This window comes from Danio rerio, chromosome 15, assembly GCF_052040795.2.
Source record: "Danio rerio strain M-AB ecotype USA chromosome 15, GRCz13ab, whole genome shotgun sequence".
Taxonomy (NCBI): Eukaryota; Metazoa; Chordata; class Actinopteri; order Cypriniformes; family Danionidae; genus Danio; species Danio rerio.
This window is the reverse complement of record NC_141035.1, coordinates 43,918,730-43,943,953: the sequence shown is the minus strand read 5'-3', so window position 1 is coordinate 43,943,953 and position 25,224 is coordinate 43,918,730. Positions and strand designations below refer to the sequence as shown.

The 25,224-nt window shown below is 36.6% G+C and overlaps 2 long non-coding RNA genes across 2 annotated transcripts in view; one reads left to right on the top strand and one right to left on the bottom strand.

The window, feature by feature from the left end:
* Positions 1-1,783: 1,783 nt before the first annotated feature.
* On the bottom strand, positions 1,784-25,212 carry LOC147840689 (uncharacterized). The gene is made up of 3 exons (XR_015510010.1): positions 25,134-25,212; positions 20,510-20,645; positions 1,784-2,322 (listed from the first exon to the last, which is right to left on the bottom strand). It is a non-coding gene; the product is annotated as an uncharacterized LOC147840689 (long non-coding RNA).
* LOC147840688 (uncharacterized) overlaps positions 10,732-25,224 on the top strand; it is a 53,319-nt gene continuing 38,826 nt past the window's right edge. The window contains exon 1 of the long non-coding RNA XR_015510066.1: positions 10,732-11,794. This is a non-coding gene — a long non-coding RNA (uncharacterized LOC147840688). The remainder of the gene's footprint in view (positions 11,795-25,224) is intronic.

The following is a 25,224-nucleotide window of genomic DNA, read 5'->3' as shown; positions in this document are numbered from 1 at the left end:
CATTCACACACATACACTACAGACAATTTTGTTTATTCAATTCACCTATAGCGCATGTGTTTGGACTGTGGGGGAAACCAGAGCACCCAGAGGAAACCCAAACCAACACAGGGAAAACATGCAAACTCCACACAGAAATGTCAACTGACCCAGCCGGACTGAGTCACCGTGTCACAAATCACAAGTCTAGCACATACTGGATATCACATACTTGCATATTATAACAATTTTACCGCATTAAAATCTCCATGTCTATAAAATGCAGCTTTTCCTCAAGATTAATTCATAAAGTTTGCATATTACACCAAAAAAACGAATCATTTCCAATCCTCATTCAGTCTCTCTGGAAAAACACTCAATTTCAAGTGTTACCTAGTTCAGAAACAAACACCAACTGCTGTGATTGGCTTTCTCAAACTATATCCAAGCCCAGGGTTGCCAAGTATGCCGTTTTCCTGCAGAACTGAGCTACATTTAAACATTTGCTGCTGGTAGTCTTTTATTAAGTAGTTGTTTTTTTTAGTTTTGATATATTGCATGAATAATGTTTATGCGTTTGCACTGAAATACTTTATTGCACCAAATTTATATTCTACCAATGACAAAAACTCTGCGCAATGATGATAAATCAGAGTAAGCACACTTCTGTGAGCTTCTTGGGTACAAGAGGAGAATCTGTGTGTGGAGCTGTTTTTGTTTTTATGGAAACAGATTAGAAATTAATTTCACACAATGACCATGACTCTTATTGTCAAACTCACAAATGCAAGTAAAAATTTTAGAGAAAAGGTCAGATGTAGGAATTAAAAATCTGAATTGCAGGATATAACTTCTGAGGAAATATATAGCAATAACCATGACTCTTAATGATGATTCTGACTTTCTTTTTACCTGCAGTTATGATGCAAATTCACAACTGCAGGTAAAGATATTGTAAAAAAAATTCTGAATTATCGTTAAGAGTTATGGTTATGGCATGCTTTTATTTGCTCAGAATTTATATCTTGCAATTCAGCTTTCTAGTTCCTACAACTAATGGGGAAAAATCTTGCAATAACCATGACTCTTAATGATTCTGACTTTTTTTTGAACCAGCAATTCTGATTTAAACTCACAAATGCAAGTAAAAATTGGAGAAAAAGTCAGATGTAGGAACTAAAAAGCTCAATTGCACGATATAAAAAAATATGAGAGATAAAAAGCTTGCTTTCCCAGTGATGGGTTGCAGCTGGAAGGGCATCCGCTGCGTAAAACATATGCTGGATAAGTTGCCGGTTCATTCCTCTGTGGCAACCCCCGCTCAATAAAGGGACTAAGCCGAAAATGAATGAATGAATGTTTAGGGTTTACATTGGCCAGACAGTCATGAGAAACAAGTGCCGGCTGTGCTGTCAATTTAAGATAAGATGATTTTTTTATGATAACAGAATCTTTATCATTACTAATATACAATTATTTCGAAAAATAAACCATTTAGAATAAATAGAGTGGTGTAAAATACATATTATACAAATGGGCAGTGGCATATTTTGTGATTGATATTATAGGACTAGTTTTGGGCTTTTTTGACAGGCTATTGGGGCTAGCTTTCTTGCAAAAACCTGGCAACCCTATCCCCGCCCTGATTTACAGCATGTTATGTGTTTTAATAGGGTTATGCTCCACTCTACACTCAAGATAGCAAGCATAGTGATTAAGCCATTTATGCCTGAGCCGGAGGCAAAAGTGGAAACAACCACAATGACTACAAATATTCCTGATTAAAAAACAACAGTAAGCTTACTTGGGATGCATTAATCTTAATCTCAAAATCAAGATATTTATAGCATAAATATGCAAAATAGGATGCACCCATAATACGGCTTGTCAAGCTATCATGTCATGTGATTCATCTTTATTTCTATAGCGTTTTTACATGTAGATTGTGTCAAAGCAGGTTTACATTGAAGTTCTAGTAAACTGAAACTGTCAGTCCAGTTTTCTGAGTTGAAGTTCAGTTTAGTTCAGTTCAGTGTGGTTCAATTTTCACTGCTGAGAGTCCAAACATTGAAGAGCAAATACATCGATGTGCACTTGTGCAGATCCACAAGTTCTAAATCAAGCAAGCCAGTGGCGACAGTAGTGAGGAACAAACTTCACCAATTGATGAAAGTGAAAGGAAAAAACCTTGAGAGAAACCAGGCTTAGTTGGAGCACGAACTGGCCAAACTTCCTGTGCAGAGCTGCAGTCTGCAGTTTCCAGCGGAAAATGACATCACTGCAATGTTGGCAGATGTTTGCAAATATAGGGTGCTTTCACACCTGTGAATCGATTCAGTTGTTCTGAAACAGAGATTACAATTGTTACATTGTTGCTCTTTGCTCTTGGAGCGGTTCGCTTTCAGATTGCAAAGTTTTTAATCGGACAAAAAGAGCTAAAACAAGTCACGTGTGAGTAAACTCTCCTCACATTGGTCAGAGTTTCAGGGTTTATTTTGCCGAGTCCCGCTCAGCTGTCAGGAGAGGTGGTGGTTTGGTGGTGATTAACAAGGTGCGCGCGCGACGTGTCTGAGTAAAGATGTGGTGGGGAGGGGTGAGAAGGGTGTGCGAAGATGCCTATTTGAGGACCAGGAGGGAGACGCGAGATTACCGGGAGATCATCACTCGTTTGCGGGCATCCGGAGACTCGCAAAACTTTCCACCCTACTCATAATTCTCTCTTCATATAGCCGTATGCCTATTACATGTCCATAAAACACTGTGATATAACCGCGCTCAGATCGGATCGCTTTCTCACTGCAATCGAACCGCTCCAGGGTTCGTTTCAAACGAGCCGAGACCACCTCACTCAGGCAGTCTCGGAGCGATTACTTTGGCGCAGAACAGAGCGCGATTGCCCTGTTCACATATGCCAAACGAACCACGCTAACTGGGCAAACGAGACAGTTTCCGAAACAAAAGGTAGTTGTGAAAGCACTCATAATTTCAGCTGGCAGAACGCACAACATTTTTTAGAAAATTGTGTGCAGCTCTGCATCTGAGAATACACGACTTCTTCATCTGAGGATACACGAGCTGAGTGGGTTTGACAAACCACCTGTAGAAAACACACTATTTCAGCTCTTTGACTCTTTAATTAACACTTGCACCAGCTTTCCACTAGACACTTTCTTACAATCACTCCATATCTAAAAAACACTGTGCATTTCTGAAATGTGCTTCACACAGGTGAGTGGGCTTCACAAACCACCTGTAGAAACACTCCCTCCCTTCTTACTCGAGCACTTAATTCTCTGAGCAATAAAAGTTCTTTGGCATAATTAGCACTTCTGCTGTGTGTATTGCCGCTATGTTAAATCGCTGAATATCTCCTGAATTGTAAGTTGCTTTGGACAAAGACATCTGCTAAATGACTAAATGTACAGACAAAAAAAAAAGTTATTAGAAATTAGTAAAAACTAATATGTTTCAAAAATATGTTGAAAAGAGATCCCCCTATTAAACAGGACTATTTATAAAAGAATCAAAATTTCACAGGAGAGCTAATAATATTGACTTCAACTGTGCGTGTTTGTCAGTGTTGCCCACTTAGCAACTGTCACAATATTTAGCAACTTTTCAGACAAATTTTCAAAAAAGTGACTAGCGACAAATCTAATTACTTGTGTTACTGGAGGTTTTTATAGATTCTTATGTGTCTGTACTTTACCATCCCTACTCTTCTCGACGAGCTGCGGGTGATGCCGTCAGCCCCTCCCCCGCCTCAGAGGACTGATAGGCGGCCCAGTCCTCATACAGCAGTCTCTCCCACCTACAGCCTGAGAGCAGATCTCTCTTCTGCGTACCCACAACAAATGATTTAGCACCAGCGGCAGTGTGAGGTATTTCTATTGTACAGTCAAACCGATCTTATTTTAACTATTTAATTTGACCGTTTATTCTTGTCTTGTTCACAAATCACAAATATCTTAGTATACAAACAGTTGAGTATATTACGTCTGAGAGATTACTGCAAATGTACTACATCGTCTATTAGGGGTGTCAAAATTAATTGTTTCTTCGGTGCACCGCGATGCAGACGCGGACAATTCGGTATCAATTCAGTAATAACCATAACCGGTTATTATGTAGTGACGTCATGTATCTCCTATGCGCTCTGTCGCGAGGGAGGTGAGCGCCGTTATTTACAACACTCAGGCAACTCAGGGCCGGCCCGTGGCATAGGCACCATAGGCAAATGCTAAGGGCACTGTATATCCAATGGGGCGCCAGAAATGAGCGCGCTTCAGTTGGTTTTGTTTTCGATTTTCCTGACACACTTTCAGTTATAGACGGCAATAACTCAAAAAACGCTTACCCTAAAAAGATCAAAAGTGTGTTTCCTACAGAAAGACAAAGCTGGTTATGTTTCACAGCTGTCTTTCTTTTTTTCGCTCGACATTACGAGCACTGCTCCGTTTAAGCCCTCGCAGTATGCGTTTACTTTAGCCAGCAGAGCTCGCGCTGAGAGGAGCTCTCTGTAAGGGACCGTCGGAAAAGTGCTTATTTTTTTTTCGTTTTTCTGCTCCGCTCAGCGCGAGCTCTCCCTGTTGCAAGGGCTTAAGTGTGTTTGTTTGTGTGTGTGTGTGTGTGTGTGTTTGTTTGTTTGATGCTGTCTATGTTTGTGAATGTGTTTGAATGAGAGACAGTGTGTTGCTGTGTGTCTGTGTGTTTATACAGACAGCATGTCATAGCCTCCCCCCTAATATATATGCCCACACTATATATGGAAAGCATCGTCAATGCACCGTGATGCACCGAGATATCGAATTGAACCGAATCGATGGCATGATAATCGTAACCGAACCGAACCATGAGACCAGTATAGGTTCACACTTCTATCATCTATACTGATTTACTGTATTCAACCAGCAATAAATTTAGTTACATTGACATGCACATATAAAGCGTAGTGCAACTGTAAATACTCCTTTATTAACCATAGGCTGTAGAATGTGATGACGTCAGTAATATGCACATTGGCGTATGACGTAATCTAGCGACTCTTAGCGACTTTGAGCAGAACTTAGTGCCTTTTCATTAATAATAGTTAGCAACAGTGGTGTTTGTGATGCCAGAACCATTTGGCTCCCCAAACAACACTTCAATATTAAAAGTTTTTTCATCTAGTATCATCATATCATTTAGTTTTTTTTTTCTTCAACGGGTTTGGACCAAAGCAATCAGTGTGGTGTGAAAACAACCCCAAGACGGCAGAAAATGCTACAATGTAACTTTTGTTTTGAACAACGTGTGAACACGCATCGACATCTACATTTGCTAACAGACAGTTTTGGGCAACTTATCACAATTATGAAAATTATTAGCCTGACAATATTAATTTGGATTAATTTTTTGTTTTGTTTTATGCCTTACTCAGAATATAAAAATACATATAAATACATTTAGATCATTTACTTTAATCATTGGAATGTGAAGAGACTTTCAACCAGCACAACAAAAAATGTTTCTGAAGACAATCCGCCTACTGCAGCTTTAGTTCCTTGATAATTCTTTTAAAAAAATACTTTCAAAGTCTAAAGATCTTTTTGTGAGACTGAAAGGCTCCATAGACGGTGAAGGTTCTTTATAGAGGTATAAATTAAAATTATATTATTTTTAAAATCGTGTATGCTATTTAAAAGTGATAAAATCGAGTCCAGTATTCATTTACAAAACTGTGCTATAACTGCTGTCTCAAAGGACTGAATGCGGATAAAGAAAGAGAGTGATATGCATACACATTCAAAATCTCTTTATTTCTAGCACATGCTTGTATGCACATTCTATAATAAATCACACACACTTTCTATTCCTCTCAAACGCGTCGGCATGATTCAGGTGAAGTGTCAGGTTTTCCCAAAGGCAGCCTGCAGCTAAACTTAAGATCTGCAATGTCATCACGTTCCTCAAAGTTACTGCGACTCAGGTACGAACTTCTACTATGACTTTTTTTTTGTCGGACCACTTTTTCATTAGGGCTTTGATCACGGCTGTGCCATTTGCGCACCTTTATCGTGCCAACAATGGCATCCGTCGCAGAGGTCAGAGCTTAAATTTAAAGCAGATTACAATCGCTGGTTTAATCAGACAGGTCAAGGGATTTTTCCCACTATCAGAATCACGGCCAGAGCTCATCCAATGCATTTTCAGAAGTGTTTTCAATGAAACCACTGCTCAAACTTCCACTCACCACACGTCTGGAACCGCTGAAAGAAAACCCCTCAGCATCACGGCGGCAAGTTCTGCATATAATTAACCCATCTACTATCTCTGATAAATCATAATGGAGTTCAAAACCAAAGCTCATGAGGAGTTTGCTAATTTAGCATGCGTCAATCACAAACACAATTGCGTCTACTTCACTCCTGTGACAATTCTTCCGACGTGCCGTCTTCATTTTTAATCGCAACTATCTTTAATTAAGCAGTCCTTGTGGACGGCAAATTTGTTTACTCTATCCAATCTGTTTGCCTTCACCACTTTCAAGGACTAGATTACGATTTCTGAACTGTTGATTTTGGAAAGAAGTCCAAGTTGGATAAACATCCAAGTTCTTAAACATTAGTTGTCTGTAAAGAAAAACAAACAGAAACTTGCTCATGCATATGTGTGGGATTGTTTTGCTATCGATTATCGTGAGTATAAATTCCCAGGCCTTAAGTCAAAAGTCAATGAGAGGGTAAAAATCCCAGCAGCCACCGCAGGCTTGTCTTTTTGTCGGGACCTCGGTGGTGAATCGAGTAAAGCACAATGAGCCCTTTTAGAGCCCGGCTTTTGTGTGTTCAGCTAATCACTTCACCTGAGCTCCTATTCAAACCTGAAGACGGAGTGAATCCTTCAAAGCTTTGAAGAGCAACAACAGAAGAATGCCTGATGTTTTATGCATTTTCCTACTTGAAAGCAATATTCGCCTTTTTTCCAGAGGTGTTTGGTCGATAAAGCGCATGTTCAATAATTTCTCAGAATTTCGCAGAGGGTTTGTTACTGAGAAAAGTCATTAGAGATTGGGTGGGGCATTTGCAGAAATGCACAGTTAGAAATAATGGATCATTTAAAAAAACAAATTAGGTTTCTAAGTGATAATAGTATAATACATTGGGAAATTAAGGAATTCTAAAAATTCTGGGACTATTTTAATATGGTTAAGAAGATAAGCTTAATGGCCCGTTTCCTCTGGGTGGTATGGTAAAGTTCGGATTGGTAAGCTTTTATGGCTGTTTCCACTGTCAAAACGGTGTACTGAACCGAACCGTATCACTTTTTCGGCACCCTTTTGAAAGGGTATCAAACAACAGAAAGGGTACCAAAAGGCGGAGCTAGAAGCGCAGCTGAATGCACTTGGTTTACAGCAGGCATGTCCAAACTCAGTCCAGGAGGGCCGGTGTCCTGCAAAGTTTAGTTCCAACCCTAATTAGACACACCTGGGCTAGCTAATCAAGCTCTTACTAGGCTTTCTAGAAACATCCTTGCAGGTGTGTTGAGGCAAGTTGGAGCTAAAATCTGCAGGACACCGGCCCTGCAGGACCGAGTTTGGACATGCCTGGTTTACAGAGATAAGTCATTCGCTTACGCAACAAGCCAGAATGAAAACAAAAGAGCCGCCATGTTTAAAATCACAGCCGAGAGATTACAGCAGAATTATATATACATTTAATAACGAGTAATGGTCGGCCGGGGCTCAAACAAACCTTGTCGTCGTTTTGAAGAACAGCCACAATGCCAAAAAAAGAGCACATTTACCCTGTGCCCCTTAGTTTTTTACAAGCCAGTCTGAAGCGTGAGGTTTTGTTTCTTCTTTGCGCTCGCCGCAAGTCTATATTTGAAATAACAAACTTCTTAAGCTGCTGATAATAACGTGCGCTTGATTATTGAATAAAAGCAGGGCTGATAGTGGAAAAAATTCCTGAGCCTGAACTTTTTTTCCTTGCTGATGTTTTAATTTAAACGCATTTATTTTATGTATTCGTAGTCTTACTTCTGTATTTAATATAGTCATTTGACAGTACATGTCAGTCAAATTTATTGTGGTGATAAATTAATGATAAACTAATGATTTGTTTATAAGTATCATTACGCTGTGTTGCTGTCACTGCAGCTACATGCCAGTAATGTCAGTGACACATGCCAGTGTCAGTGATCTTGTGACATATGCCAGTAGGTGTCAGTATAAGCACGTTATAAGCACATTAATCTTATAAGTCTCTTTGCTTTAATATTTAACAATCATTAGGCAAATGACACCTGTTATCTTACATGCATATATGTTATGAGTTTTCAACATGCATTTTATTATAACTTTTTAAAGGATATTATTTAAAATACCTTAAAATGAAAATAAGTTAAATAATAAAATAAATGAATTAATTAAAAACATAGAGAAGTCCATATTGTAGGGAACAAAGGAACTGCCAGGATGCAATAATATACAGTACAACAGATAAGTGTAACCCCTCACATACATAAGCATGCCACAATAAATTTGACTGACATGTACTGTCAAATGACTATATTACGTACTAAATGCGTTTAAATTAAAACATCGTGGAGTAGCTCAGCAAATAAACTAACTTGCGACGCGATAAATTAGGTTAAAAGTCGCGTAATGATTAAATATGGTTTTGCTCGTGTTAATTAATGTCATAAGCTTCGCCGGGTGTCGATGTCACTGCAGTGACATGCAGCGCGACACTCTGAGTGACACAGGTCACTACACATGCCACTAGCAAGTGACACATGACAGTGGAAAACCGGACGTGCCACCGGAAGTGTGGAATGCGAGCCGCATTTCCACTATCAAGCCAGTGCGAGCCAGGGCTTATATCGGGCCAGGCCGGGCCAATCGCCTGGGAGGTTGAGCAGTGAGGCCGAAATCATGTCGCGTTTCCACTGTGGGGCTAGTAGCGTCAGCAAACCCCGCCCCCAGAACATCCCCCGAATCGAACGTCACTCAAACCGCCCACTTCAGCGAGAATCATGCAGATAAAGCACACCATCACATCATCACGAAACTATTAAAATAGGACAACCAAAACAAACAAATGACACGTTACTGTACAGTAGTATAAAGCATGTCTATACGCACATGCCTGTGTGTTTTCATTCATCATATTCATTTACTCGCCGACCTACTGGCATCGAAATCCAGTGGTCTTGCCACCAACGGAGGGACCCGGAGCGCAGGGAGCGCACACATCCATAATATAACACCACATATATAAAATTCTCCGTTAATAACTCGATATAAAATGTATTTTATAACATCCTCTAGACAGAATCTGTCCAACATTCATCCCAAATGCTCCGGAGAGAACTGAAACATGATTATTTTTCCCTATAGGCTTTACGACACGACACTTAATAGGTGATTCCCTTTATTTAAAGATGTTGCTTATTATATCTTAAGTAAAGGAAAGTGTTCAGTGTTTCAGCACATAAGAGCAGCACGTAATAAAATATTGCCTATATTTCGTTGCGCTCAGCAGCTATGCACTAATAAAGCTCTTTATGTATTTTAAATTTCCTTTTTTAATTTTACCACGTTATATAAAAACATACACACTTGTTTGAGGACACAGAACACAGTTTGAACTTGCAGTTTTCCCCGTCAAAAAAGTGCTGCGCAGCTGAAGACAGAAAAAAAGGTCGCCTATTTTCTGCGTTCACTCACCCCGAAAATGCTCTGTTTGCATGATTTGATTAATATCATCGTATCCAAATACTTTATAAATAATATTTAAAACATTTTCCGGTGTTTATTTATTTATTTATTTATTTTTAGAAAATCCTTTTTTCAAAGAGGCTTTTGAAAAATGAAAGTTTAATATAAATTTGAAACAGTTTGATATAGTACCTAATTGTTATAGCTATAGCTTTTGTTAGTTTTATATTGGTTTATTTATTTAATGTGATTTTATTATAAGCCTATCTGATATTTGTAATTCTTTAAATTATTTAAATATAGCTTAGGCTGTTTTATCTAGATATGACACTATTGTTTTGAGCCTACAAAAGCGGACATGAAAATTGTAAAGTTTAATGTCTTTCTGTTGTATGTATTCATATAGTGTATTATCTCCAAAATAAATTAAAACAATAAAAAGAAAAGAAAAAAGCCGCTCGCCCAGCCTATAATTTGTTCCAGATGTTTTCTTTCTCTTATTTATTTGTTTGTTTGTTTATGTGTTTGGCGCATGTACTCGTGTGCGATCGGAAAACTGTGCCCGCCTCTCCTTTTACTCCGCCCCGAAGCCCCGGCTGGCCATCTTTGGCCCAAGGTATTCGGGGGGGGGGGGGGCGAAAAAAGCCGGCCGCTGGCCCCAAGAAAGCCCCGCTTTGGCCCGATTAGGCCCCGGAAGTGACAGTGGAAACGCCACTGGCCTTGGCTCGCTCGCTTTACGGGCGATAGGGTTATCTGTACGTACGATAGTGTCATCCGATGTCGTGTCTCTCCATGTTAAAACTGCTACTGTGAATCCGCGTTTAGGCGCACACAATAAGCTAAAACTCGCCCCAAGCACCGGCAAAAACAAATAACAATGAATGTGTCGAGGAAAGAGTAAGGACATATCTTAATTATTTATTAATAAACTTATTCTGAGTCAGTGTCGCAAAGATCCTGACTGGCAATCTCCTCTTGGACTCGCCTTTAGAGAGAAATTCATCTTTACGGATTACATGAAGGAGTTTTTTTGTTTTCGATTTGTTTTATTTCGTTAAGTAATAATTTAAAGCTTTCTATAAATATATTTATTATGTCTGTGAGGCATATACAAGCGCTCCTGTTCAAAAACCAGACGACAGAAAGCGCATAATTTTGGTTTTCTTTATTTTATAAAAACGCTGTAAGGTTTTTTGATGTATTACTCGTACTTTGTGAGCAAAAATGACGGATAACTTTAAATTGCTCCCACTGAAAAAATGCAAGTGATTGCTCTGGCGCCTCGATGTCCTGCAAGCTTTTTATAAGCAAACTATGCACCTAATAGCACACATTCTTTAACGTTTAAGCTACCATTGTTTTATACTTGAACTGTTTTATATCTTTTATTTTAGGCAAGTCGTGATGATCTGAGAAGGCAAACTGATCAAACAGACAATGATGGTCTTCCGCTGGGCGCTGTTCGTTAAAAAAAACAAAAAAAAAAATATTTTTAACGAATAAAAAATGCTCCAAACGTTTTTCTAAATAAGCTGAATAAAAAACGAAACTAAATATAAACACTTTGCCATTAGGCTACATACAAAACTGAACTATGTCATAGCTGAAACACTAACGTTAAGTTGTTTAAGGAGAAGGGGGAAATATATTTTTGTCCCGTCTATTGCTTCACCGTTATTTCGAGAATAAACCCAGCGTAAATATGCAGATGTCATTCCCAAAACATATCAGCATATATGTGCCGAAAACGAAAGTTTCATACAAATTCTGAATGGATTATAGCCTGGAATGTGCAAAGCACGCTCCTCTTATTATCACTAAAAGGCGTCACTAATCTTAGTTCATAGAGATCTCACAAAGATCCGTTATAATTTATAAAGCTCTCTAAATTACACAATTAATCTTTTATTTACATGGCGTCTACACTCAAAAGATGATTCACGAGCACACAAAATGGCACTTAATAAAAACCAATCCGGCGCTTTCAGCAGTGAGTGAATTCTGTGAATCTAGAGAAATGACAGATCAATATCCGTGAACCTGATTTTTTTTTCCCCGCAGCCACAGTACGCCGGAAATCCGGCGTGGTGCCGGAACGCTATCACCCCTATAAAAGTGATCGTTAAAAAATTTTCAAATTTACAAATGGTACAATATTTTGTAACTAAATGCTTTTAAAACCTTCACAAGATCACAGGCCTAAACCAACACTTGCAAAATGATCAATTGTAATCCAGACTCACGATGTGACTTTTGCCACTGTTCACATTGCGATATCGATGCTGAAACTATACATTGTGCAGCCCTACTTATTATGTAAATATAAATGCAAGCACATACACAGATATACTTTAAAAATAATGACAAGTGTTATCATTTATATATACTTCTGCTATATATAAACATTTTCTATATGTATACATGGAAGCATGTACTTATATATACATAATAATTATAGTCAGTACACGCAAAATTATTGCATTCAAGTTTTATTTTGTTTGTGTTTAGTCACAGTTATTGATTTACCAGGATTATGACAGGCATTTAAGGTGCATATCGAATTAGCTGTGTTTAGCAGATGTTCCACTTCGTAAAGCGTAATCAGTGTAAAAACATGCAAATAGCTTTGTTTTTGTTTTCGCAGCACATGTTTTGTGTTGTCTTTTCTGTACCCTTATCATTGATCAGATATAATTGTCCTTGTTCTGCAACTTTATGTAATTGGCTGATGTCCCTTTTGTTGACCTTTTATCTGCTCATTGTAATTTGGATAATGTGAGAATAACACACACCTGGTCATGGAACAGCTTAAAAGGCAATCGTCCAATAACTTTTGGTCCCTTAACAAGTGGGAGGCACATATGCAAACTGCTGTAATTCCTACTCCGTTCACCAGATTTGGATGTAAATACAATCAAATTAAAACTGTCAGTTTGCTGTTAAAGCACATCTTGTTGGTTTCAATTTAAATCCATTGTGTTGATGTATAGAGCCAAAAATGTTAGAATTGTGTTGATGTCCAAATATTTATGGACCTAACAGTAGCTACTGACATGTTGAAAATAACGGCCCAGTGTGTCCACATGCTGATGCTGGCTAAGAGGTTAAGCTATAGTTATGTGGAGCAGTATTGTTGACCAATGAAATTTAACAAAGGGTTTTAAAACCATCAGAAGCCAAGATTCGCAATGAACATTTGTCTCGGCTAGTTAGGACAAAAGCAGATTTACATGAAAGAGCTTGTTTTATCGCTCTATCACATCTGGCTTGTATATGGTGCCAGTGCCAAGAAAAAAATAGGTCGCTCGCAAAATGTTGCCAAATTGTTAGAAGAGGGCAAATATGACCCTGCTGAAATGTGCCATGAGAATATATGACCGTAGGAGGCATTTTTGCTTTCGCAGCAAAGGCGTCATCATTCACAGTGCACACAGCAGACAGGCCATAATAACTGCGTCAATGCTGATGATGATACAGAGGTCACTGTGGAGTGGTCCTATAAACACACACACACACACGCACAGGAAACCTGAGTCGAGACCTAGGGCATGAGACAGTGCGTTAAGCAGATAGAAGTCTAGAAGACTGTCATTTTTCACCCTCGTAATGGTTTGGAGTAAGTGCTGAATTTCAGCGTGTCACAAAGAGAGAGCGAGAGAGAAAGAGACTCACGCTCATAACTCATTCGCTCGACGTACAACAAATGGCCACATGTGAAGAGCTTGCACTTAAATTATGATTAGGGAAGATAACAGGCTTAAATCAATAATCTACAAGAGGGTTCCACAGAACACAAGTTAGTGGTGGAGTGGTGAAATAATAATGAAGAGCAGATATTCAAATAAAATATGTAAATGTACAGGGGGGGGGGGGGGGGGGGAGCTGATTTCAAGGATCGGAGATGATCATGCATTTTTTTTCTTTGACAGAACGTCTCCTGTTTTTGACGTCTGGTGTAATGCTGGTGTACTCCAGTAGGTGGCAGAAAATGCAATTTAATGTAAGGTTTTTAACTCCAATAAAAGAAAATAAAAACTCAGATGTCCATATCTACATCTAAAATTGCCTAATCATATAATCAGGTACTTATAATTACTTTGCGAAAAACTAAAAATAAATTGAACATGTATGATTTTTGTTTTTTTTACATTTGAATCCTTTTTCAATTTTTCATATGCAAAGATATTCGTGTGCTGCTGTGCATCCCTGTGTATGCAATCATCAATGTGTACACTCTTTAAATAACCTATATAAATGCGCCATTGACCTTAGACCAGCTTTTGGTTGGTCAATGGCATAGTCTATTCCAGCTGCCTTAGCAAAGCCCAACAATAGGGTATATGCACAGCTAGTGTTTCTTCCCATACTGATAAGTTTCCAGAAAATGGTTAACGTGACTTTTCTTTTTTTTTTTTTTCAATTTTATAAGGTTCCTTTTACAGCATTGATGTTGTAATGTAATTAAAATATAATCAGTTGAATAGTCTTCAGCATTCATTTAGTTGTTCAAGTGTAAAATGAGATAAAAAGCCTTTGACAAGCACGCACCTGTCAGGAGCAGCAGGCTAGCGCAGAAGCTCCATTGAAAATACTGGGCTATTTAAATTTATTGCAGAAATTCTTGTATATTCTGACACCCACTTTATATCATATATCAATCAGGCAGTGAAGATCGATGATTTAAAAAAAAAAAAAAAACTTAAATGTGCCAATTTTGTAACATCATACAGTTCATCGGAAGCCAGGTTCCTGAACAATTAAAAGTCCTTCTTTATATACCCTATTTACCACAGCTCCTTTTCAGACTAGCACACCTATAGGCGTAGAAATGGGCACAAATGCATTCGCTATTTAAACATTGTGACGAAAAACATGAAAATAATATCTGCACTGGGCTGAAACTAGCAAAAAACACGTCATTTCAAAGATCCAGAGTGATATAATCATCCTTGAACACATTGACTGTCATTCACTCACTACAAGCAAAAGAATTTCAAAACAGATGTAAATAAAGATATTATGAAGAAAAATAGCCTTCGGGCTAATTCTGGTGCATTGGCAGAAATGCTAAATGTACACTGTCCCTGCCAAATAAACAAATAAATAAATAAATAAATAGATTAGATGTGAATTGATTAGTTGTGTTAAACAATTAGCATAATTTACATCCTGGTATTCTTTTAGTGTACTTTTTGAATTCAGACTTACGTAATTTGTCACATACTATTTAAATTTCTTATAATGTAGTAGGGAATAGGGTATATGCACAGTTAGTGTTTCTTCCCATACTGATAACCTTCCAGTAAATGGTTAATGTGACTTTTTTTTTTCAATTTTATAAGGTTCCTTTTACAGCATTGATGTTGTAATGTAATCGAAATACAATTACTTAAATAGACGTCAGCATCCACTTAGTTCATCAAGCGATAAACGAAATGAAAGACATGCAAGCACCATCAGGATCAACAGACTAGCACAGAAACTCCATTGAAAATACTGAAGGAAAATAAATCTTTATATTTTAAAGACATGGCACTGAAAAATGTAATTTGATGCAGTGCTCCTTGCACATTTTGAGACCCACTTGAACCCACCTCTATCAAAAAGGCAGTGAAGACTGTTGATTTTTAAAGAAAACAGACCTTAAACGCGACTATTTTGTAACTGCATACAGTTCATCTGAAGCGCCTGACCCAGGTTACTGAAAATTAAAATGTCTATCTGCAAATCCCTACATTAAAAGCACTGCACACAGCTCAGCTTGCATCTGCACCAGATCTGTTTCACTTGTAGCTGGCAAACCGTTATAGATTAAACTACTGTAATTTTAAATCTAGTAACTTAATAAAAGCTCGTTTAAGCAACATTATAAGAAAATAGATTTTTGATTAAGCCTTTTTACAATTTTGTCAGCAATAATGAAGTAAATATTACCAATATAAATGATTACAATTGCACTATTTTAAACAAACTGACAAAAATATGACCAGAAACAACCTCCCAATGAATGAATAAATAATAAAAAAGGTAAATAGACTGAAGACTCAGGACTCATACTCCGTTCACAGCCCACAGTTACTCTATGCAGTGAATGTTATTGCTTTAGCATGCAGTAATGTAACATCTGAAATAAATCAGTGTTTGAAATGAAATACACATAAAAACGAATATCTATAAGCCACCGTGCACTGCTTTAATTAACCTATCCACTAAGTATATTAGCAGAAATAATCAATGCTAATTTATTCCATGACTAATATGGAGTGCTTTTACAGATATGTTCACTGTAGCGACAGCATTAACATCTGGACAAGGGGACCAAGACAAGACTGCCAAGTTTGTTAGTGCATTGAATTTTGTGGAGAAACGTCTTTGTCCGTTAATATTGCTGTACAAAAATAAATGCTAAGTTGCATGTTCTCAAAATAAGTCATGTAAATATAAAAAGTTGGCATTTAGGGTGTGTGTGTGTCTGTGTTTTCTTTTCTTTTCTTCTTTTTTAGGAACTATGGGAGGTTGAATAGAGAGAGCCCCAACAGCTTTAAATTAATTCAAACACTATTTAAGGCATTCGCAATGTGACCTGCAAGAGCAACTTGAGATCGACTCGTGCATACATCTGACTGTCTGCACCAATGTGAGTTACAGTAATTATTGTAAATTATGTTGTGGGTATAGCTGATTAATCTCATAGAGCGCTTTAGATAATCATCTCAGCTCAAGCAGATCAATCCCCAGCATACTGCGCTAGGATTATCAGCTAAAAACTTTGTTGGTTTTCGCTTTTCTTGAAACCCACGCTCATCGGAAATACGTGACTCTGCCTACATTCCTGTCAAACGTGAAATATGCGGCTCCATGTTTCGCCGCACTGTTTAGTTGACATGCACAAAAGGTGCTAAAAACTCCATTGCGTTTGCAGGTTTATTAAACAGCACAATGGCATGAAAGGAAGTGTGCCTGTGTGTACAGAATATAGTTGTTAAATTCATGTTGAATATGATTGCTGAAATTGTGCTTTGTTATGTTTCTTGTTGCACATGCGATATCATTGCAGTTTGGAAATAAAAAATGAATGCTAAAACTAAATCATTTATGCTCTCTCATATGTGCCCTGAGCTAGTCTTCAGTTGCATGTGTATATTTGTAGAAATAGCTAACACATTGTATGAGTCAAAATGATTGATTTTTCTTTCATGCCAGAAATCATGTTCATGTTCCATGAAAATATTTAGTAAATTTCCTATCATAAGTATCATAAGTTTATCATAAGTATACTTTTAGTGCTGGGTTGCAGCTAGATGGAGATGTGCCAAATAAAACACAAACAAGTAATCAACGTTTCATTTCACTGTGGCGACCCCTGATAAATCAGGGAATATTCATTCATTCGTCTTAGTCCCTTTATTTATCAGGGGTCACCACAGCAGAATGAACCACCAACTATTTCGGCGGACGTTTTACACAAGGGAAGCCCTTCCAGCTGCAACTAAGTACTGGGAAACACCCACACTTCTACGTCTAGTTGCAGTTGATCTGAAAACCGCTCCAATTGGTCCCAGTTTTTATGTTGTTTAATTGTAAAAAAGCACTGGGTGTGTTTATATCACCCCAATATGACGGTCTATACACTAAATCTAAACATATGTCTTTCCAAACAGCTTGAAAAGTAGATTTTTCACCATAGGCGCACTTTATTTTTACCTCGAAATTTCAGTTAGATGTACTTAGATAAATTTTTGCTAAAATCTTGTAAGAATCGTTTATTTCAAATGAGCCTGGGTTGTTTTTCTTTTTACAATATATGTTTTTTTAATTTAATACATTTGAAAATCAAATTGGTTTTCTTATAATTTTTTGCTTAATTTTTAGGTCATTGGCCTGGTTACTTGGTGTTCTGGGTATACTTTTAGTGTGTTGCTTAAATTAAAACTGTGATATTCTGGTCTTTAGATATATGAATTGATGAAAATCAGTAAATCTTTTGGACTCTTTCATACATGTGGGAGCCAAAAATGTTATGTCTGATCACTCAGTAATGAAATATGCTCACCTTTCCCTGACAAACCACCCAAATTGATCTATCATTCATGCATGTAAGAGTAACACACTTAAATTTTTAATACTTACTGTAGGATTAGGAGTTTGTTTAAATCCCTAACCCTAAGCACGAGCTATAATTTTCAAAGTAACTGTCTGAGCTTAACAGAATCACTTCCTGTCAGAGTCTGCTTTGAGGAAGTCGGCCTGACTCAGGAAGTTTGTTCAGCGCCTCAAACTTCTCAAGGTGACCTACAGGAAAGCCCTGAGGAAAATAAAGAGCTTTGGGCTTTCATTTATAGATCTGAGATTCAGTTTTTCTTTTTTTCATATAATTGCGGCGAGTCCCTCTCAGTCACGTTCATTCTTTCATGCATAAGCACACAAACATACGCGCTCCTCAATTGGAAGATATCAACTGTTGACAGATTTCATTTGCATTTAAATCAGAGTGGGGGGGAAATCAAGAGCTTTATTTCTGAATCAAAATCTGTCTGTCTATCTGTCTGTCTGTACACCTCGGTTGCGCATCATGCCTTCTTTTCCCTTCCTCTGCCTCCTTGTGATTGAACGGCTAGATTTTTTTCCTCCCAAATACACAAGTGGATCGAATTCAGAAGAAACTTTGGATCGTTAATATGCAGACAGGGGTCGATCAGATTTGCAGCTCAAGACTTATATTCATAAATATAGGGAACAAATGAAAAACAGGAGCAACTTAGAAAACGTGCTCACTTTTTACACTTTATAAAGACAATCATGTGGGGTTTTAACTACACAATATGTCGTTTCAGCATCAATATCGCAATGTGCGCATGAGCAACAAGGTTATAGTTGTTTTAGATTTTTCAGTAGCTTTTTTCTTTATTTCGATTTGGTTTTGTTTTCAAATTCAGTTCAAGAGTTCACACTTAGCTGATGATTGATTATAAAGATAAAGCTTGTTCGGCATGCTGTCCCGGGAGAGAGCCCTAAGCTTATAAGATCCTCGAGCCCGGGGCTCCCATTTGCAAGGTGAGAGGGGACCTCTCTCATTTGTGAAGTTTATCCACTTTTTTCATATGCTTTGCATCAATTACAGCATTAACCTCAAAATTACATTGCAAACTATGCGGCAGAGAGAGCTTAACGAGCTGCAATTTAAGAGAATAGGGGTGTAACGATTTATCGTTGTACGATTTATTGCGATGCAAAAATGTCACAATATGCATCGTGGCGTTATGACGATTTGATTACGATATGACGTCCGTTTTCTCTTATTAGTTGAGCTGTTTGCACGTGAGCTACGTTCCACCTGCTGTCGCACGTGAGTTCAGATTGCAGCAGCAGTAATGTTAGCAGACCAAGAGGAGTGGAGCTGAAATAGAGGATGGCCCATCCTCTCAAAATCAGACGTCTGGCAACATTTCGGTTGTACAGTCATTGCTTTAGACTCATCCGCTTTTTGACACGCATACTGGGTCAAACATAGCCTAAGTTTTAGTCTTCACAGTGATTTACATACTTTGCACAGCGACATGGATACCTCCTAATGGTGTTGAAAGAGTCACATACTGTATTTATAAGGTAAAATTCACCCTAAAATATCATTCTGTTTTCATATGATGTATTGGCAGCCGCAAAATCACACATGACGTGAGCTGACCGTGAGCTGTTACTGCGCGCGTTTGCTTCAGTGAACAGAACCTGCAGGTTGTGACTAACATTCAGCATTCAACACTGTGACTAACATTAAACATTTAGTTTGTGGAACAGAGTAATCGTTCAGGAGCCGCGTGGGAAGTATGAACAGCAGTGGAAATGAAACCGAAAGCGTGCACATTATTTAAATAATCATATCGCATTTTAGAGTTATGATTACGACGAGCATGAACTCTTTTGAGTACAGAGGTACACAAAAATTCACGTCAACATGATACACTTGATAGCGACAACATCAGCATTGCCGAAGAAATAGTAAACCTGCCTAAACTGCTGAAAAGAGCCACGACTGTCCTGTGTAATGAAAAGACGGCCACCCTGTCACTCATGCCCAACATGAAGACAGCCATCCATAAAAACCTCTCAGACAGATACACATCAGTTCAGGATTATTTTATAGAACTGCTGATTACCTGGAAATGTAGATTTTTTTTTTTTTGCACACACAAAAAACGCAAGTGACCAAGCAAAGCCTTAAGCTCTTACTGTTAAATTTAATTGAATTGAATAATTTCAATAATATTTTATAAGAAGCTTTTAAATTGTTTTATTTTCCAGAGACAGGCCTGTTTAATTTACTTTCTTAAAGAAGGTTCAGTTTAACAAGTTGAAATACAAAAGAAATACATAAAAAATAGTTTACTTGGTAATTAAATTTTTTTTAATAAAATTTGCATTTCAGTTTAATTTTAAATTTTTATACATATCGAATCGTGAACATTAAATCGTGATACACATTGTATCGTGAGCTGAGTGTATTACTATATAGTACTATAAGAGAACACATGCAATTACAAAAAACACCAGCAAACTGATTAAATTAATCTTCATCAGATTGACAGCACACGAGTTGCAAATCCTCATGACGTAAAACATTTTTAAAAAACACACTGCATTCTCACAACCCAAATAAGTTCCAAAAACGACTGCAAATTCTTACACTTTCAAATAGCACGGAGCACAACAGAAATGTTTCAAGGGGACCCTAAAATGTGACAGACCTGTCTATTTAAGATACGGTTATTTAGACTAATAAAATACAAAAGACAAGGGAATCAGGATTTAAAAATAAACAAACAAAAAACTCACCTTTCAGAGATCACCTACAACTTCACCGCACATCTGCGCCCATCACATTTTGGGGTCTCCTTGAAACATTTCCGTTGTGTTCTGTTGATTTTGCAAATGTTGTGAAAAATGCAGGCGTTTCAGAAAATTGTTTGTCCTGTAAGAAAATACATCACATTTTATTTATTTGTTTGTGTTGTGTAAAAATGCAGCATCTTTTATTCATTTGATTGTGTTGTGAAAAAATTCAGTGTGTTTTTTTTTTATGTGTATGTGTTGTGAGGACTTACAACATGTGTACTGTCAAACGGATGAAGATCTTTTCTTAATTTGCAGGCGTTTTTGTAACTGCATGTGTTTTATTAAATTGAAGCACGTTAAGCTCTCTCGGCCACCATAGTAAACTAACTTTAAAAGGTTAAAAAAAAAACAGGCAACAAAGGCGTGATGTTATTCTCCTCACAGTTCATCTATATGAATTGAAATGTATTACTTTCAGCAGACCATGATAATGGGGTTAAATTTGTTCTATTGATTATGATTCATATACATATGTAAACCAATGAACAAAATTGAACACATTCACAAATGATTATGCAAATATATGCAGGAGTTGAATTAGTGTCATAAATGAAATGAGATTTGTGAATATCAAAGTATGCATAAATGTACATAGCCCAATATATTTTGTTTATATTACAAACACAACTTTGTCTGGCGTTGTCTGGCCTGAGGATTGCTTCTGTACATGTGTGCCGCTTTAATCTTTCATTTTTGGATAGCACTTGGTGATTTCGAAAAATGTCATATTCAGTTGAAGTCAGAATTATTAGCCCCCTTCAAATCTTTTTCTTCTTTTTAAAATATTTTCCAAATGATGTTTAACAGAGCAAGGACATTTTCACAGTATTCTTCTGGAGAAAGACCTATTTGTTTTATTTCAGCAAGAATAAAAGCAGTTTTAAATTTTTTAAACACAATTTCAACACAAAGACAAAATCATTAGCCTCTTTAAGCTATGCTTTTTCTCGATAATCTACAGAACAAACCACCATTATACAATAACTTGCCTAATTACCCTAACCTGCCTAGTTCACCTAATTATCCTAGTTTAGCCTTTAAATGTCACTTTAAGCTGTATAGAAGTGCCTTGAAAAATATCTAGTCAAATATTATTTACTGTCTTCATGGCAAACATAAAACAAATCAGTTATTAGAGATGAGTTATTAAAACTATTATGTTTAGAAATGTGTTGAGAAAATCTTCTCTCCATTAAACAGAAATTGGAGAAAAAACAAACAAGCGGTCTAAAAAATTCAGGGGGGCTAATAATTCTGACTTCAACTGTATGTTATTTAACTGTTATAATAACCATATGTTATCCATAACCTACAGAAGATAAAATAGTTTTAACCTATCTTTCAGATATACTTCATATTTAATAGTTACATAAAAAATACAACAACAAAATAAAAAGCCATCAGTCTTTCAAATATCCATTGAATTGTGACCCCCTTGATTAACGTCACAGCAATAGTGTTAGTTGCAACAGATTGATTTTATGGCACAATGTTAAACGTTGACCCTTTTATGGCACTCACTTACATTAAAAATAAAGCCCACGATTGAATATGGAGGATGTAATGTTATGTATTTATTTAATGCCTTGTCAGCAACCAAGGCTATTTTCATGGCAGGAATATTTCAATAATAAATATACAATTAAAAATCAACAAACAAATGAATACATAAATTAAATAAGATTTTTAGTGTTAATACATGAAGAGAATTAAAAAAAAATTTCTGGTGTCACTTAGCTAAAAATGTCCATAAGAGAGTTTAATTCATAAAAAAAGTCCTCTGGAATTTTTAAAAGCAGGACAGTCTAGTAAAATGTGTTTTACAGTAAGGGGAGTTGGGCAGCAAAAAAAACATGGGATATTCTATTATGCCCAATACAACATCTGGTAAAAACCACTTGATAAAATCTATTCTTAAAATGTCTTAAAATACAGTGTGACATTTCAGGTTGGTTTTACTGTAATTTATTATTTGAATAGGGAGGATGATCTCCAAGTGGCGGTCTTTAAAATTATACCAACAATAGTCTTGTGCTGTAAACATTGTGCCCACCATTCTTATTAGGTAAGGTTAATATTACATTTAACAAATGAATAATGTTGTAAAAAAAAAATAAATAAATAAAAAAAAATATATATATATATATATATATATATATATATATATATATATATATATATATATATATATATATATACAGTTGAAGTCAGAATTATTAGCCCCCTGTTTATTTTTTTCCTCAATTTCTGTTTAATGGAGAGAAGATTTTTTAAAATACATTTCTAAACATAATAGTTTTAATAACTCATTTCTAATAACTGATTTGTTTTATCTTTGCCATGATGACAGTAAATAATATTTTACTAGATATTTTCACTTCTATACAGCTTAAAGTGACATTTAAAGACTTAAGGTTAATTAGGTTAACTAGGCAGGTTAGGGTAATTAGGCAAGTTATTGTATAATGATGGTTTGTTCTGTAGATTAGAGAAAAAATATAACTTAAAGGGGCTAATAATTTTGTCCTTAAAATGGTGTTTAAAAAATTAAAAACTGCTTTTATTCTAGCCGAAATAAAACAAATAAGAATTTTTTCCAGAAAAAAAAAAATATTATGAGACATACTGTGAAAATTTCCTTGCTCTGTTAAACATAATTTGGAAAGTATTTTAAAAAGAAAAAAAAATTTATATAAAAAAAATATATATGATTGTTAGACTGTTGCACTTTATTGTGTTATCAATATGCTCATGTTTATTGGTGTATATGCATCATTGTGTGCAGTATTTGTATGTTTATAAACACCGGTCATGAGTCATTGGAGTTGTTATTTTTGGGGTCGTGGGCTAAAGTGTTTGAGAACCCCTGCTGTAGGCAATACACAATGAAAATAACCTGGAGGAAGAAAACACAGTGAACTCAAGAGTGTCTTGGCCACTGATATGCTTGTGATACTATTGTCACGTTAAAATAACAAGCGTAACATTATTTTCAGACTGATTAAAATAAAGCACAAATAAACACAATAAAGAGATTATTCTCAAAAAGTTAGGCAAAAACTACCTATATAACTAGCTTAAAGGGATAGTTCACCCAAAAATGACAATTAACTAATTATTAATTTATTCACCCACAAGGTTTGAAAACTTTATGAATTTTTTGTCCCGTGGGACACTAAAGATGATTTTAATGAATGATAAAAACCTGTAAGCATTGACATCCATAGTAGGAAAAACATTTTAAAAATACTATACAGGTCAATAGTTAGGTTTCCAGCTTTCTTCAAAATACCTTAAACAGGTATTATTGAGGCAAACAAAGTTGGTTTTATGCCCCTGCTGGAAAAAAAAAAACTGCTTAAAACAGCCTAGGCTGATTGGCTGGTTTTAGCTGGTTGACCAGCCTGGTTTTAGAGGGGTTTTGGCCATTTTCAGGCTGGTATCCAGCTATTTCTAGCCTGGTCTTAGCTGGTCAGGGTGGAAAATGACCAGTAAAACCCAGCAAAAAACAGCTTGACCAACCTGGTTTAAGCTGGGCACAGCTGGTTTTGACCTGGTCATCTCCCAGCCTGACCAGCTAAGACCATGCTGGAAATGGCTGGATACCAGCCTGAAAATGGCCAAACCCCCTCTAAAACCAGGCTGTTCAACCAGCTTAAACCAGCCAACCAGAAATTGAAGAGTTTAATTTTAGTTTCAGTTGGGATTTGCACATTCGGACTTTCTTCTTAATAATAAAACTTCACAAAAATATTATTTGCAAATTTTAAATAGTGAAATCATATTATCAGCCAATGATTATCAAAGTACAACATTGTTTACAGTCAAAAAATGGTGTTAATGTTGTTTTGAAGTCATACGTGAATTACCATGGTAAACAATATAGGGAGCATGTCACAAGTTGTCACTGAACGAATGTGCGAATTTAAAACCAACTTTACCTCAATTAAACAGGTTTGGAATAGGTTGAGGAAGAATAAATGACAGAATTTTCTATTTTGGGGGGTGAACAGTCTTTCTAAATGTTTATTTAACGTTATCTGGCTACGTTGGCTGCACACATATTTGAGGGAAAATTATCGAAAAAATTCATCTCAACGCTTCGTGTTTGATATCTGAATATTCCAATGAATCAATTCGTAACCGTTTTTAATGCCTCTATATTGCGTTGGGACATCTGACTCGTTGTAGTGAATCGGTTCACTCAGACAGTTCATATAAATAAAAATATTCAAACGGATTCTAAACTTATCAGATGACTTCGGCGGTATTTGTCTGATAAACAGGTCCAACTGACCTTTAAGAACCCAGCAATCACACTTTTACTGCGATTATGACAATAAAAGAAAATCAAAAACAAGAGAGAAAATGGAGCTTCTCATTGGTTCTCTATACAAGATTAGCGAGTTGCTATTCAGGGGAGGTTGTTTGCAAACCAAAACCAAAAGTCCCTTGAATAACTAGGCCAGCATATTATTAGCGTAACGTCTTTTTAAGTTGGTGTGTACTGTGTAAACATATCTACTGTTACATGAAATTAGTAATTTGTCAAACTCAAACTCACCTCAACTGTCGTCACTTCAGCAGCGTTTGATTCAAGCACGATTCGTTTTAGTGAATCGGTTCGTTGTAAACGGATCCTCAGTTGTCTTGAA